The 10,554-nt window shown below is 38.6% G+C and overlaps 1 long non-coding RNA gene across 1 annotated transcript; it reads left to right on the top strand.

Annotated features, from left to right (window-relative positions):
- Positions 1-1,151: 1,151 nt before the first annotated feature.
- Positions 1,152-9,428, top strand: LOC139126914 (uncharacterized). The gene is made up of 5 exons (XR_011550867.1): positions 1,152-1,334; positions 3,748-3,863; positions 4,862-5,101; positions 7,991-8,134; positions 8,701-9,428. It is a non-coding gene; the product is annotated as an uncharacterized lncRNA (long non-coding RNA).
- Positions 9,429-10,554: the final 1,126 nt, after the last annotated feature.

The raw sequence follows: 10,554 nt of genomic DNA, 5'->3' as shown, positions 1-10,554 counted from the left end.
TTGCCGTATAGGTGAAACAGAACTCAGTACGTTTGCAAACTCCTAGACGATACTGGGTTTGACACATGGCATATTATGTATGTCAGTGGCCATGTAAACGATGCAAGCGTGAAAGGCTACTCGAACCAGCCGTAAACGGGCCAACAACGGCAGCTTGCTGTCATCAACCTTGACCGGAAGTGTCTACGGATATACTACGGAGCCATTCAAAGTCTCGGTCCAAGGTCAGCTACTACCAACAATCATGACGACCGTGGACTCTCCGTTGATCTAACATCTCGGCCACCTAATTCTGATGCACTGACTGTAATCGGAGACAACTTTCATTCATCGTTTTTTCTCCATGTCTGTGATTTTACCTTGCCTTGTTCTCGATATCGCGACGGTACCGAAACCCTCCAGTATGTTTGTCAACTGTACCTTTCAAGCACCCGTTTACGTCAAGTTCTGTCGTTCGCCGAAATACAATAGCTCTTCTCAAGAAGCCATCGAAAATTAAATTCATAGACACAATTATTATTGAAATATAAACATTTGAATAACAATGTTGAACTCTGTTTATATCGTTTGCAATGAATGATGTACTACTAGCGACATAATAATGATCGTATTGATCAGCTGATACCATGGCATGCAGCTCGCTGATCATACTGATGTCGATGCATGAACATTTCGTTTTCTTCATCTCTGGCATTTCACCGTGTTGACTTTTTGAATGGCATGATATTTAAAGGTGATGTTTCAAGTTTGATATAGACGGTAGGGATGCAGTTACTTTTCATTTCCTTCGAAAATACATCGTTTTTCAATTCAAATGAACCGTGAAAGTGCTGGTCATTTTTGTGCTGAACATGCGTGTTCAGTGCAGTGCACTGTGCCAGTGTGGAGTGCATGTAATACATCTAGTGCAAGAAGCGATATACAAAGTTGTATGCAAATGAAACAAGTGTCGCGAAGTGTAGCGAAGCTAAATTAACACTACAATTGAAAAGCTTAATGTGTTAGAAGTGTTGGTTTGTATTGTATAAAGCATTCCGTAAAATTTGAACATTCAGTTTCGTTGACGTATTGTCGAAATAAAGCTGAGAATGGCGTACTTGATTGCTTGTCATGGAAGGATATACATGTGTAAAGCGGACCTATGTTTCGCTGACCGCACACGGACGGCTAGGTGACCGGTACTGTGGATGCAGAATGAAACCCTTGGCCTCGGCGAAAGTTAACTCAACGCGGCGCCGTATAGGCTACATCGTACTCAAGCCAAGTCTCACCGTTGTAGGGTAACAGCTCTGATGATAACTTATTTGCTCGAGTTGTGAAGTCCATCCTCCCACGTAAGTACTTCTGTACTGCCAATTAAAATATGTTAGTAGCTGTGCGTGCGTGCCACGAGTCGACTGTGTGTTCAACACACCACCGTCCCTCGTGGGTGGAGGGACGGTGAACACACTGACTCACAGCCCTGCCACGCAGAGGTACGCTCGATCATATTATACTCGAATTGACTGAATTTGATATATTCATTGCACTGATTTCGGTGTATAGTCGATCATATGTGGTGTGACAGTTGTGTCAACATATGGTCATACGCTAGAACCGCCGAGGATCGAAAGAGTGAACGTTGCACGAAACCGCAGGTTATTCACGGCATGGGTATATTAGCTGTGCGTGGCAGGACTGTGTTTTACCGGGGTTATACGGCCTCCCGCCTTATAACGCCGGTAAAACATTGCCCTGCTGCCACGCAGAGCTGGGGGTTTTACCCCTTTCGTCAGCTGAGGTAACCTGATGATTCACTGTATAAGTATCGCCGTGCGTACAGGTCTCAGGCGTGGCGGAGGCCGTAACGCCGGGAATACAGACCTGTACGCAGGGCTACGTAGTGTACTTGCTTAGTCACACACGTTCTTTTTCGTGTTCGTGTCTTAGATTTTTTCATATGTGGAACACGTACACGTACATTGCATTACATACGCTGGCGATTCAGTGTACTGTACCGAGATGTTTGATTAAAACGATATGGCATCAGCGGCCAGGAGGTATCATACGGATAGAGGTCACACTGTGAGATCATGGAGGTAGAAGGAGAGATTACCTCCATGGTGAGATCAAGCTTGTTCTCACGGGATCGGAAGCAGCTGTGCCGAGCCCGTATGCTTTATGTTCGGACAGTGCATGCACTGACGAAATTTTTGTCAAGTAAAATGGTTTACATGCTGTACAGTATCATGGATCGTAAGCATGAGTGTGTGTTCACAGTTTCCTTACCTACACTCATGGAGCTAGGAACAAATACCATTTCTGGCTCCATGCTAAACTGGTGTATAAAAACTCCGGTGTGTGCATAGTTAATATTTAACTTTGCAAATTATTGCATATTTAACTTTCATGGAGTCACAGATTTGATAATCATTTTCATTCTGAAGGTCTGAAAGTCCGCTCTACAATTATTGTTTACATGTAGCGTTCAGGGAAATCAATCGAACGGGACCTTGTAAACTTCCGGTTCAGGGGAAAGGCTGGCAGGTAAATGAACAGAGGCCACATATAATCCATGTAGTGCATTTGGTGAAATTCCAAAATTTAATTTCTTGTACATAAATGCCCTTATCACAGATATTTTAACAATATTAATTAATGATAATGTATTATAGAAATAATGGGTGATGCTCTGACCATTATTATTCATTTATGGCCAAGGGCGAGAGGAAAGTCAAGAATTTACAAGGCTTAGCGAGCAAGCTATTTTGGCTTTCAGTCTTGCCAAAGCCTATAGATAAACGTTAATGGTCGGGGCAGAGCCTGTTATTTCCATGATATTACCAACAAACCCTAGAAAATCATCAAGATTTACAAAAATTTCCCATGTGAAAGACAACGGAGCCCCAGAACTTGTGCAATATTGCCTGAATACATGGGTTTATGTGCCAGAGAACAGGTGACAATTTGCCAGACACCAGGATGGCAAATCGTTTCCTGCTGCGAGGGCACATAACCCATGTATTCAGGCAACAATATTTTTATTACATGCCTCTGGTTATAAATGCTGTATGACATTTAGTTATATGCTGGACATTTTCAAACAGTTTTACCATTATTGACCAGCATCAAACGGATTTTAACGAAGGTCAAAATAGAAGTGTGCACATGTATATTTTACATCTATCATTCAGGGTCTACTTAGATGTCGAAAACATTGTAGGGCTTCACTGGCCTTGGTAACCATGGAACCAGTCAGTACATCGTTCACCGACCCCCTAACTCCCCGGATGTTCCTTTTCAAATCAATTCATTGATTTGCACTCACATCAAGGCATGTAATAAGCAATGCACAGTCATGGCCACCCTAAAAATTTGTCAAATCTGGAGATTTTTAAAAAAATGTATAACTTGGGCCACAAGTGCTTCATTTTGTTTTTGTGATTGATTATGATCTTTGTACAATTGACAATTTACATTTTTGATGAAAAGTCACAATGTTAGCAGCATTATTTATATTCATGGACATCAAAACAAACCATTACATACTGTGTATTTGTGGTCAGTCACATGGTTCTGCTCCACCAATTAAATGAGATGTCTATAGCATGGTAATACATAATGAATGAGTGTATGATTTTACTGATCTTTTGACCCATATATCATAGCTTCTATGATTAGAAAGTTGAGTATCCATTGTACAGACGGTGAGAAATAGGACTATCTGCAAGATTCTAATTCATTGTATTCGTTGACATTTGCCTACAGCTGTTAGTATACCTCGCGTAACCTGGTCGTAAAGCCTCAGAGGTACATGTATGTGAAACTTAGAAGGAACAAGAATCAAAGATTGATAACTGCTCTTTGACAAAATCCTTCATCAGGTAAGATTTGATTTTCAATTTCCTGCACATGTCTCGTTCGTTATCAGTTAAGCTTTTCACATGCTCGGTTTTATTTGGCGGAATTGTAATACTTTCTTCAACATCAACTCCCTCAATGCTCTCTACGTAACTTTAATACATGTAAGTATTTCAGAATATGCGTCTGTAGTGTGATCTCCTTGGCAAAAATTCAACAGGACAAAATAGAGCAAGTGCAAATGAAATTCATGAAGTTCTTCTGTTTCAAACATAGCATCCTTACAGCTGAAATAATAATGGATAATTCTGCAAGCGTTTTAACCTTTAGCCTCTTTATCATTGGAGATTATTTATATTTTTATACAAATATGTGAATAATATGTATGATTGTCCCAATCATGTTTCATATTAATTTTGATGTTTCTCAGTAAACTACATGTACAAGAACTCGCAGTATAAAACTCGATGTTTTTAGGTACTTGGCTCTTCAAAGATGTATGGCTACTTTAAATGACGTGCATTTCCAACCCTGCCATTGACAACACTTTATCTTGTCAAAGTTTCAGATGCTTGGTCAGAATGCCATGCTTAAATTTGTACATTTTTAATGGTTTCATATAGTTTGTTGTTTGTTGTTTATTGTTTATTGTACTTCATGCATTCATATTATTATGTTTATTTTATGGAGCCTGTTAATGTGACTTGTTCCTGTTGGTCTTTCTTTGAAATAAATATATAAAGATATTGCTACTTGCTTGAATACACGTCTTGACCTACATTATGTACCTGTTTCCTTTAAAAAGGTCCACAATCACCAGTGATTACAATGGTTTAGGGCAAAGTTATACAGTGATGGAAGGTTTAATTAAAATTACAGAAGTCATAAACATTCAAGTTGTCTTATCTTGCATATAAAAGCCATGTTTTAGAATGAACTGATGTAAACTAATGTCAGCAATTTGCAGGAGATAATATTTACATTGCATGATTCAAGTTAATGTTTCTTTTCACCCAATCAGATTCAAGATCCCTTGCTGAGGCAGTGCATACTGGGCAATGACAACCAGGTGAAAAGCAACATAGTGACAATACCATCCTCCATTGCAAAGCATATACACAGTGTGTGGCTATGCAGAGAGCCAACACTGAACAGAGATGATGGTGTTGTCATCAATGCAGAGCAAAAACTTGTGGAATTGAGGGAATCTTTCATCAATATATTTATTTTCCTAAGACAATGGGTCCTTGCTGTGGCACAGGTTTGTACTTACACTGTTCATGTTTTCCACTGGGTAAATTTTCCCTTAAACCATTCTGGCTAATTGAGACCAAAATTGATTAGCCAGAACTATAGCCATCAAAATTACATGTAATTGCATTTATGATTTTTATCCACTGACAGTTGTATATATATACTCAGGTGGGTCCTATCAGTTGCTACAGTGGCAAGATGACATTAAACTGGTCCAATAATCATTTCTATTCAAGGTAATACATTACCAGGTCCATTGGACATTTGTGATTTAAAAATTTAAGTAGGACTCATCCTGACCGACTGATAATTAGTGGCAATGAAAATAAACAACTATTTTTTATGGAACAAACTGCTTTCTTAATAACATTCACAACAAATTTTATTTCCTGTGTGCCACACACTTATGTGACTTAATTTTGCACTTTTGTAAATGTATCAAGATGTATTACAAGTATTGCATCATTGACAGGGTAACTTCAAGATGTTTCCTTTGAAAGATCCATAGCTTCTGCCTCAATCATCAAGTGCTTTCAGTTCTCCAATCACAGAGTCTGATTATTAAACCAACTGTTCACTTAAAGAAGGTGTACTCCAAGCAGTAATGCTTAATAGTTTCAAAATCAAACTGGGTGTATACATGTATTTTAAAATATCCTGTCTGGCCACTTTATATGTCTTACAGAAAAAAAAAGCTGACTCTTCTCTTATTAAAACACTAGTCATGGAAATTCAACAAACTATTCCTGGTACACTTTCTTTTTTGTAACTACTACTACCCTGCAACTCTGCGGACAACCTGTGCAATTATCTTTTTTGCTTAATTGTACTCGAACACGACTTAGCATGTCGCAGTGTGCTGCTTGTTGTTCAGCGTAGTAAACATTCAACAGGACAACATCCTGGGCATATCTTCATGCAAATATTATGACCAATGCCTATCCACAATACAGTGTTACTCAGTACGTGTACACATCATGGCAGGAGGTGACCCCAGCCTATATCCACAAATACATGTACACAGTATGGAAGATAACCCGGGCCTATCCTCAATCCAAATGCATTCACATGGTATGGAAGATGGCACAGACATATATCCACAATACACATAATATATGCAATGGAGGATGGCCTAAGCCAATACACATACATGCACACAGTATGTACATGTATGATGAATCAGCTGGCCTATATAGAATACAAAATGGGAGATGACTAAGGCCTATCATTATACAAACAGTCTGTACCTGTATCGTATTCAGGATAGGCCCAGGTCATTTTCAAAAATGTGTACCTGTATTGTATTCAGGATAGGCCTGGGTCATCTTCCATAGCAGGTACCTGTATGTGTATTCTGGATAGTCCAGAGTCACCTGCGATGCTGAGTAATTGTTTTGTGGATAGGCCTGGGTCATTGTATTTGCATAGGTTATAACATTTGCATGAAGTTTGGCTCAGGACGTCATCCAATTGACAGTTTACCACACTGTGCTCATTAATAGCTGCCTCTGAGTTTGCTGCAGTAGTGTCCTACGGTGACGTTTTTGAAACACTGGTTTCATTTTATTCACCACCCTTGCTGTCATTGGCTGCTGTTGTCTGCTTAGTTTTTGAAAATATACTGCAATCAGTATTTCCTGACTATGTTAAAGCATTGTTTACAAAGCACTTGTCATAAAATAACAAGGTCATTGCATGCAGCCATCTGAAAGCATGGCATATAACTTCATAAGTTACTGATTATAATAGTTTTCTGAGACTGCACACTAAAGCAAGGAAGAATGACCACCCAGGATGTTGAAAAATCTCTCTGCCTTTTAAAGGTGGAGCCTCCCTTTAAAAGGACGCAAAGCTATAGCAGCGTTCATTGTGTTAGTGGACACCAAACAGTCAACACAAGGTTACACGCTCCAGAAAATGCCACTTTTTAGTTTTCCCCGGCCACAAGAAGGCAGACAGACTGCCAAGCGGTCAGCGTGAAGTTGCTGCCGATCGGACTCTGTGGTTATATTAAAAGTCTAACGCGACTAGAAGACAATTTTTTAGGAAATTCGAGTGTTTGTTGTGACTGTTGGCGATTTAAACTGACCGTCAATCAAACGCTTGTATAAACTCTGTTTGCAGGATTAGCAAAAGGTGATAAAAGGTTGAGATCAGTTTGTGTAATTAATGTTATAGAAATCAAACATCGTACTGGCCAAGTGTTTGACTGGGAGAAGAACTCCACTAATGCGAGAACCTGGGATTGAAAAGTGCGGCTTTAACTGCACTCTCGATCAGCCCCCTGAAAAATAGCACAGACCAGTTTGGCGAAGGATAGTTGAAAAATATTTCCCAATCTGCAGACATTTCATTTGCCATTTCACGCTCTTGCGAATGGCAGCGGAAACACTGCTGTTGTCATACACATTTGTAGTCCTTTTTTTAAAATACCCTCTTGAGTAGATCAAATGTATTACACCTCTACCATACTATTTAATCAGTAACTTTGTTGTGATAATCATTGCTTACACATTTTTGGTAAAGTTTTTTCTCTTATTTAGCTGAATTTGCTAAAAAATTTTCTTGCCACTTGGCACTCTATGAATTGCCTAGTGAAATGCAGATGATATGATAAATGCACATGACTAGACATTCAATACATGTAGCTTCATTCGTAGGATCCATAAAACTGTTATGATGAAGTATATTCCAATGAGAGAATACATCTGGTATGCACACGTGATTTAGAATGTTTACATGTGTCTAATGCTTATCATCATTAGGGTTAAGGACATACAGAGTGTTTGCAATTCATTGTAGTACATCCCATCACCAAATGTATTTTAATCATTCCGGTTATCATTGTTATTTAAAGAGTTATAAGTAATCACGAGTCTATGTGTTTACAATTCAGGATCAGCAGTGCATGCTGCGCAATATCAAGGATGAGAAATACCATTGACCTTGACAAAGAGCATTAAAGACAAAGTGGAGGGCTTGGATTGGACTTGGATCATGACATTATTACGAAAGATGAATGGAAATGATCAAAAAACAGGTAAATTTCCATTTTAGTCCTTGCACCACAGTATATATACACAAGTGGCTGTTGCAAAGATGTGCTGGAACTGGTATCTTGTAACTTGCACAAAGTGTTTTATGTTAGTTGTCTTTATAGCTATACACATGTCTAGCATGTTTACAATTACAAGAATACTATTTAGAATCACAGTTCACAAAAATATTAGTGATACATTTCTGTATTTTAATTGACATTGCCAGCTGCAACTATGTAGGTACATCAGTTTTACACTAATTCATCCTGAATTATACACAACATGCATGTGACAGCAATCCTCATTCTTAAACTGTGCAGGACATTGGTTGTTGCCAATCTACATTGTATTACATATGACATGAGCAAGAAGGAAAAAGTATGGTTTAGATGTCTAGGTTAGAGAAACATGCATATAGCGGAGAGAAAAATAAATTTATTGGTCCTTTACACAAGAATTCTTGGATATGTGACACACAAATAAACTAACTTTTTGTGAAGAGAAATTATTATCTTCCATGATTTGTCCATGATTATCTTCCATGAGTTTATTATTATTACTATGTTAGGGAACAGGTGTGTATATCCATGCAGAAGAGGAAGCAGGATAAATCCAAAACCGACTATAAGGCAGCATTTTACCATTCAAAGAAAGGAACCAACCACCAGGGACAGTTGTCTCAAGATGAAGACAGTGGGATTGCACCTCCATTGGTAGAGGATTTCCTATTAGTCAGTATGGTGGAGAGACGTGCACCCTTACACTGCTCAGCACACAGATTTGTGTATGTTAGGATCAGAGGCTCCTAAACCATAGCACCTACCACAGATAAAGAGTGGCCAACTTAACAGACAAAACCCTCAATACTAAGCATCATCAGATACAGCTAGTACAGAACTGTTGAAGGTATATAATTATATACCTGGATATATAATTATATAATTATATATCCAGCTCATAGAGAGGAAAAATTCAACTTTCAGAGCACTGAGAAAAGACAATTATTATTTCATGCCTCCCCTCAGTATCATGGTGATCTCTGTAGTATAGTAACGGACCTGTAGCTAGTTGTCACTTGTGATGATTGTTTATAAACATTCCATTATAACTTCTTTTTCTGCTCCAGAGGGTGTACATGTCAATCAGGACCCAGATTTACATATACTTGTCAATAACATTGCAATGTGCACATGTATGATACACTTTGTTTCCCAATGAGCTTCCAGAAGAAGAACAAAAAACTGGAGTTGATATCAAAAGAAATTGTGAAAAATTCATCAAAAATTACAGCTATTGGAGCCCAAATTTCATGGGAGCTGTCATTATTTACGGAGTACAGGTCGGAGAGGAGATGTTGGAGGAATTTCGTCGGAAACTCTAAATTTTGAGTACCCCCCAAACCATGATGAATTTGAGTAACCCCCCCCCTCCCTTACATGGAAATTTTGACTGACCCCCACACTCAATTTTGAAAAGTTAAATTTCAATACATGTATTTCTACAATTTACATAAATACAGCAAGAGGAAAGACCATTCAAATCCTTGTGTACCCTGCGAGATAATCATTGGTTATCTCATGACGGTTGAACAAGGTGAAACCAACAAAATGAAATTCAAAGTCACAACAAAACATAGATGTCAAAGGTTACACTATAACCAGTATACAACCACATACAGTTTTGTTGTATGTATGGGTATCATAACAGGGTCCTCACTAGGATATCCGACAGGGTAGACTTTGAAAGTACAGATTGAAGAACATGCAGGGCTGATGGGAAAGTGTCCGCTTGGCTTGCTCCCCTCCCTTGCATGGAAAAGTTTGAGAAATTGTAGTGTGCATTGGTGCAGTTTGGTGTAATCTAAGAGGTATTTTCAATGTGTAATTTTACTGAGTAAAAATTTGTAGAAATTGATGTGTGAAGTAGGCAATCTGAGAGGTGTTTCAATACATTTGCACCAAAAATTGAATAACCCCCCTTCTTTCTCTCAACATTTTGAATAACCCCCCTTATAGCTTTCAATATTTGGGTGACCCCTTCACATTCATCTGACCCCCAGGCTGTAACTAATGATGGCTCCCTAGGGATATATCTTCAAGCTTGTGCGATATGGATTTCAGGCAATGTCAACTTGTGGACAAAAGGATACAGAGAATGTTGCAGATTATTGCAAATGGGACTAACTTATGAATACAGCACACCAAGTCACATTCCATTATCAAGAAAAAAAGCTCAAAACTACATCTGAAGTTGGCTTTGGAGATAAAAACTATTGCTTGCAATCATCGACCCTCATTACTCGCAACGCGCTATGCCAGAGCAAAGTGTACATATTCAGAACATCAGTTTGATCGTTCATGAGATTCAATGTTAAGTACCAAGTATTGTTGTTGGGGACCGCTTGGCAAATAAACTTAATATA

The sequence above is a fragment of the Ptychodera flava genome, unplaced genomic scaffold (assembly GCF_041260155.1).
Source record: "Ptychodera flava strain L36383 unplaced genomic scaffold, AS_Pfla_20210202 Scaffold_161__1_contigs__length_66279_pilon, whole genome shotgun sequence".
In the NCBI taxonomy this organism is placed as follows: Eukaryota; Metazoa; Hemichordata; class Enteropneusta; family Ptychoderidae; genus Ptychodera; species Ptychodera flava.
The sequence above is the reverse complement of the archived record's forward strand: the minus strand, read 5'-3'. Positions and strand labels throughout refer to the sequence as shown.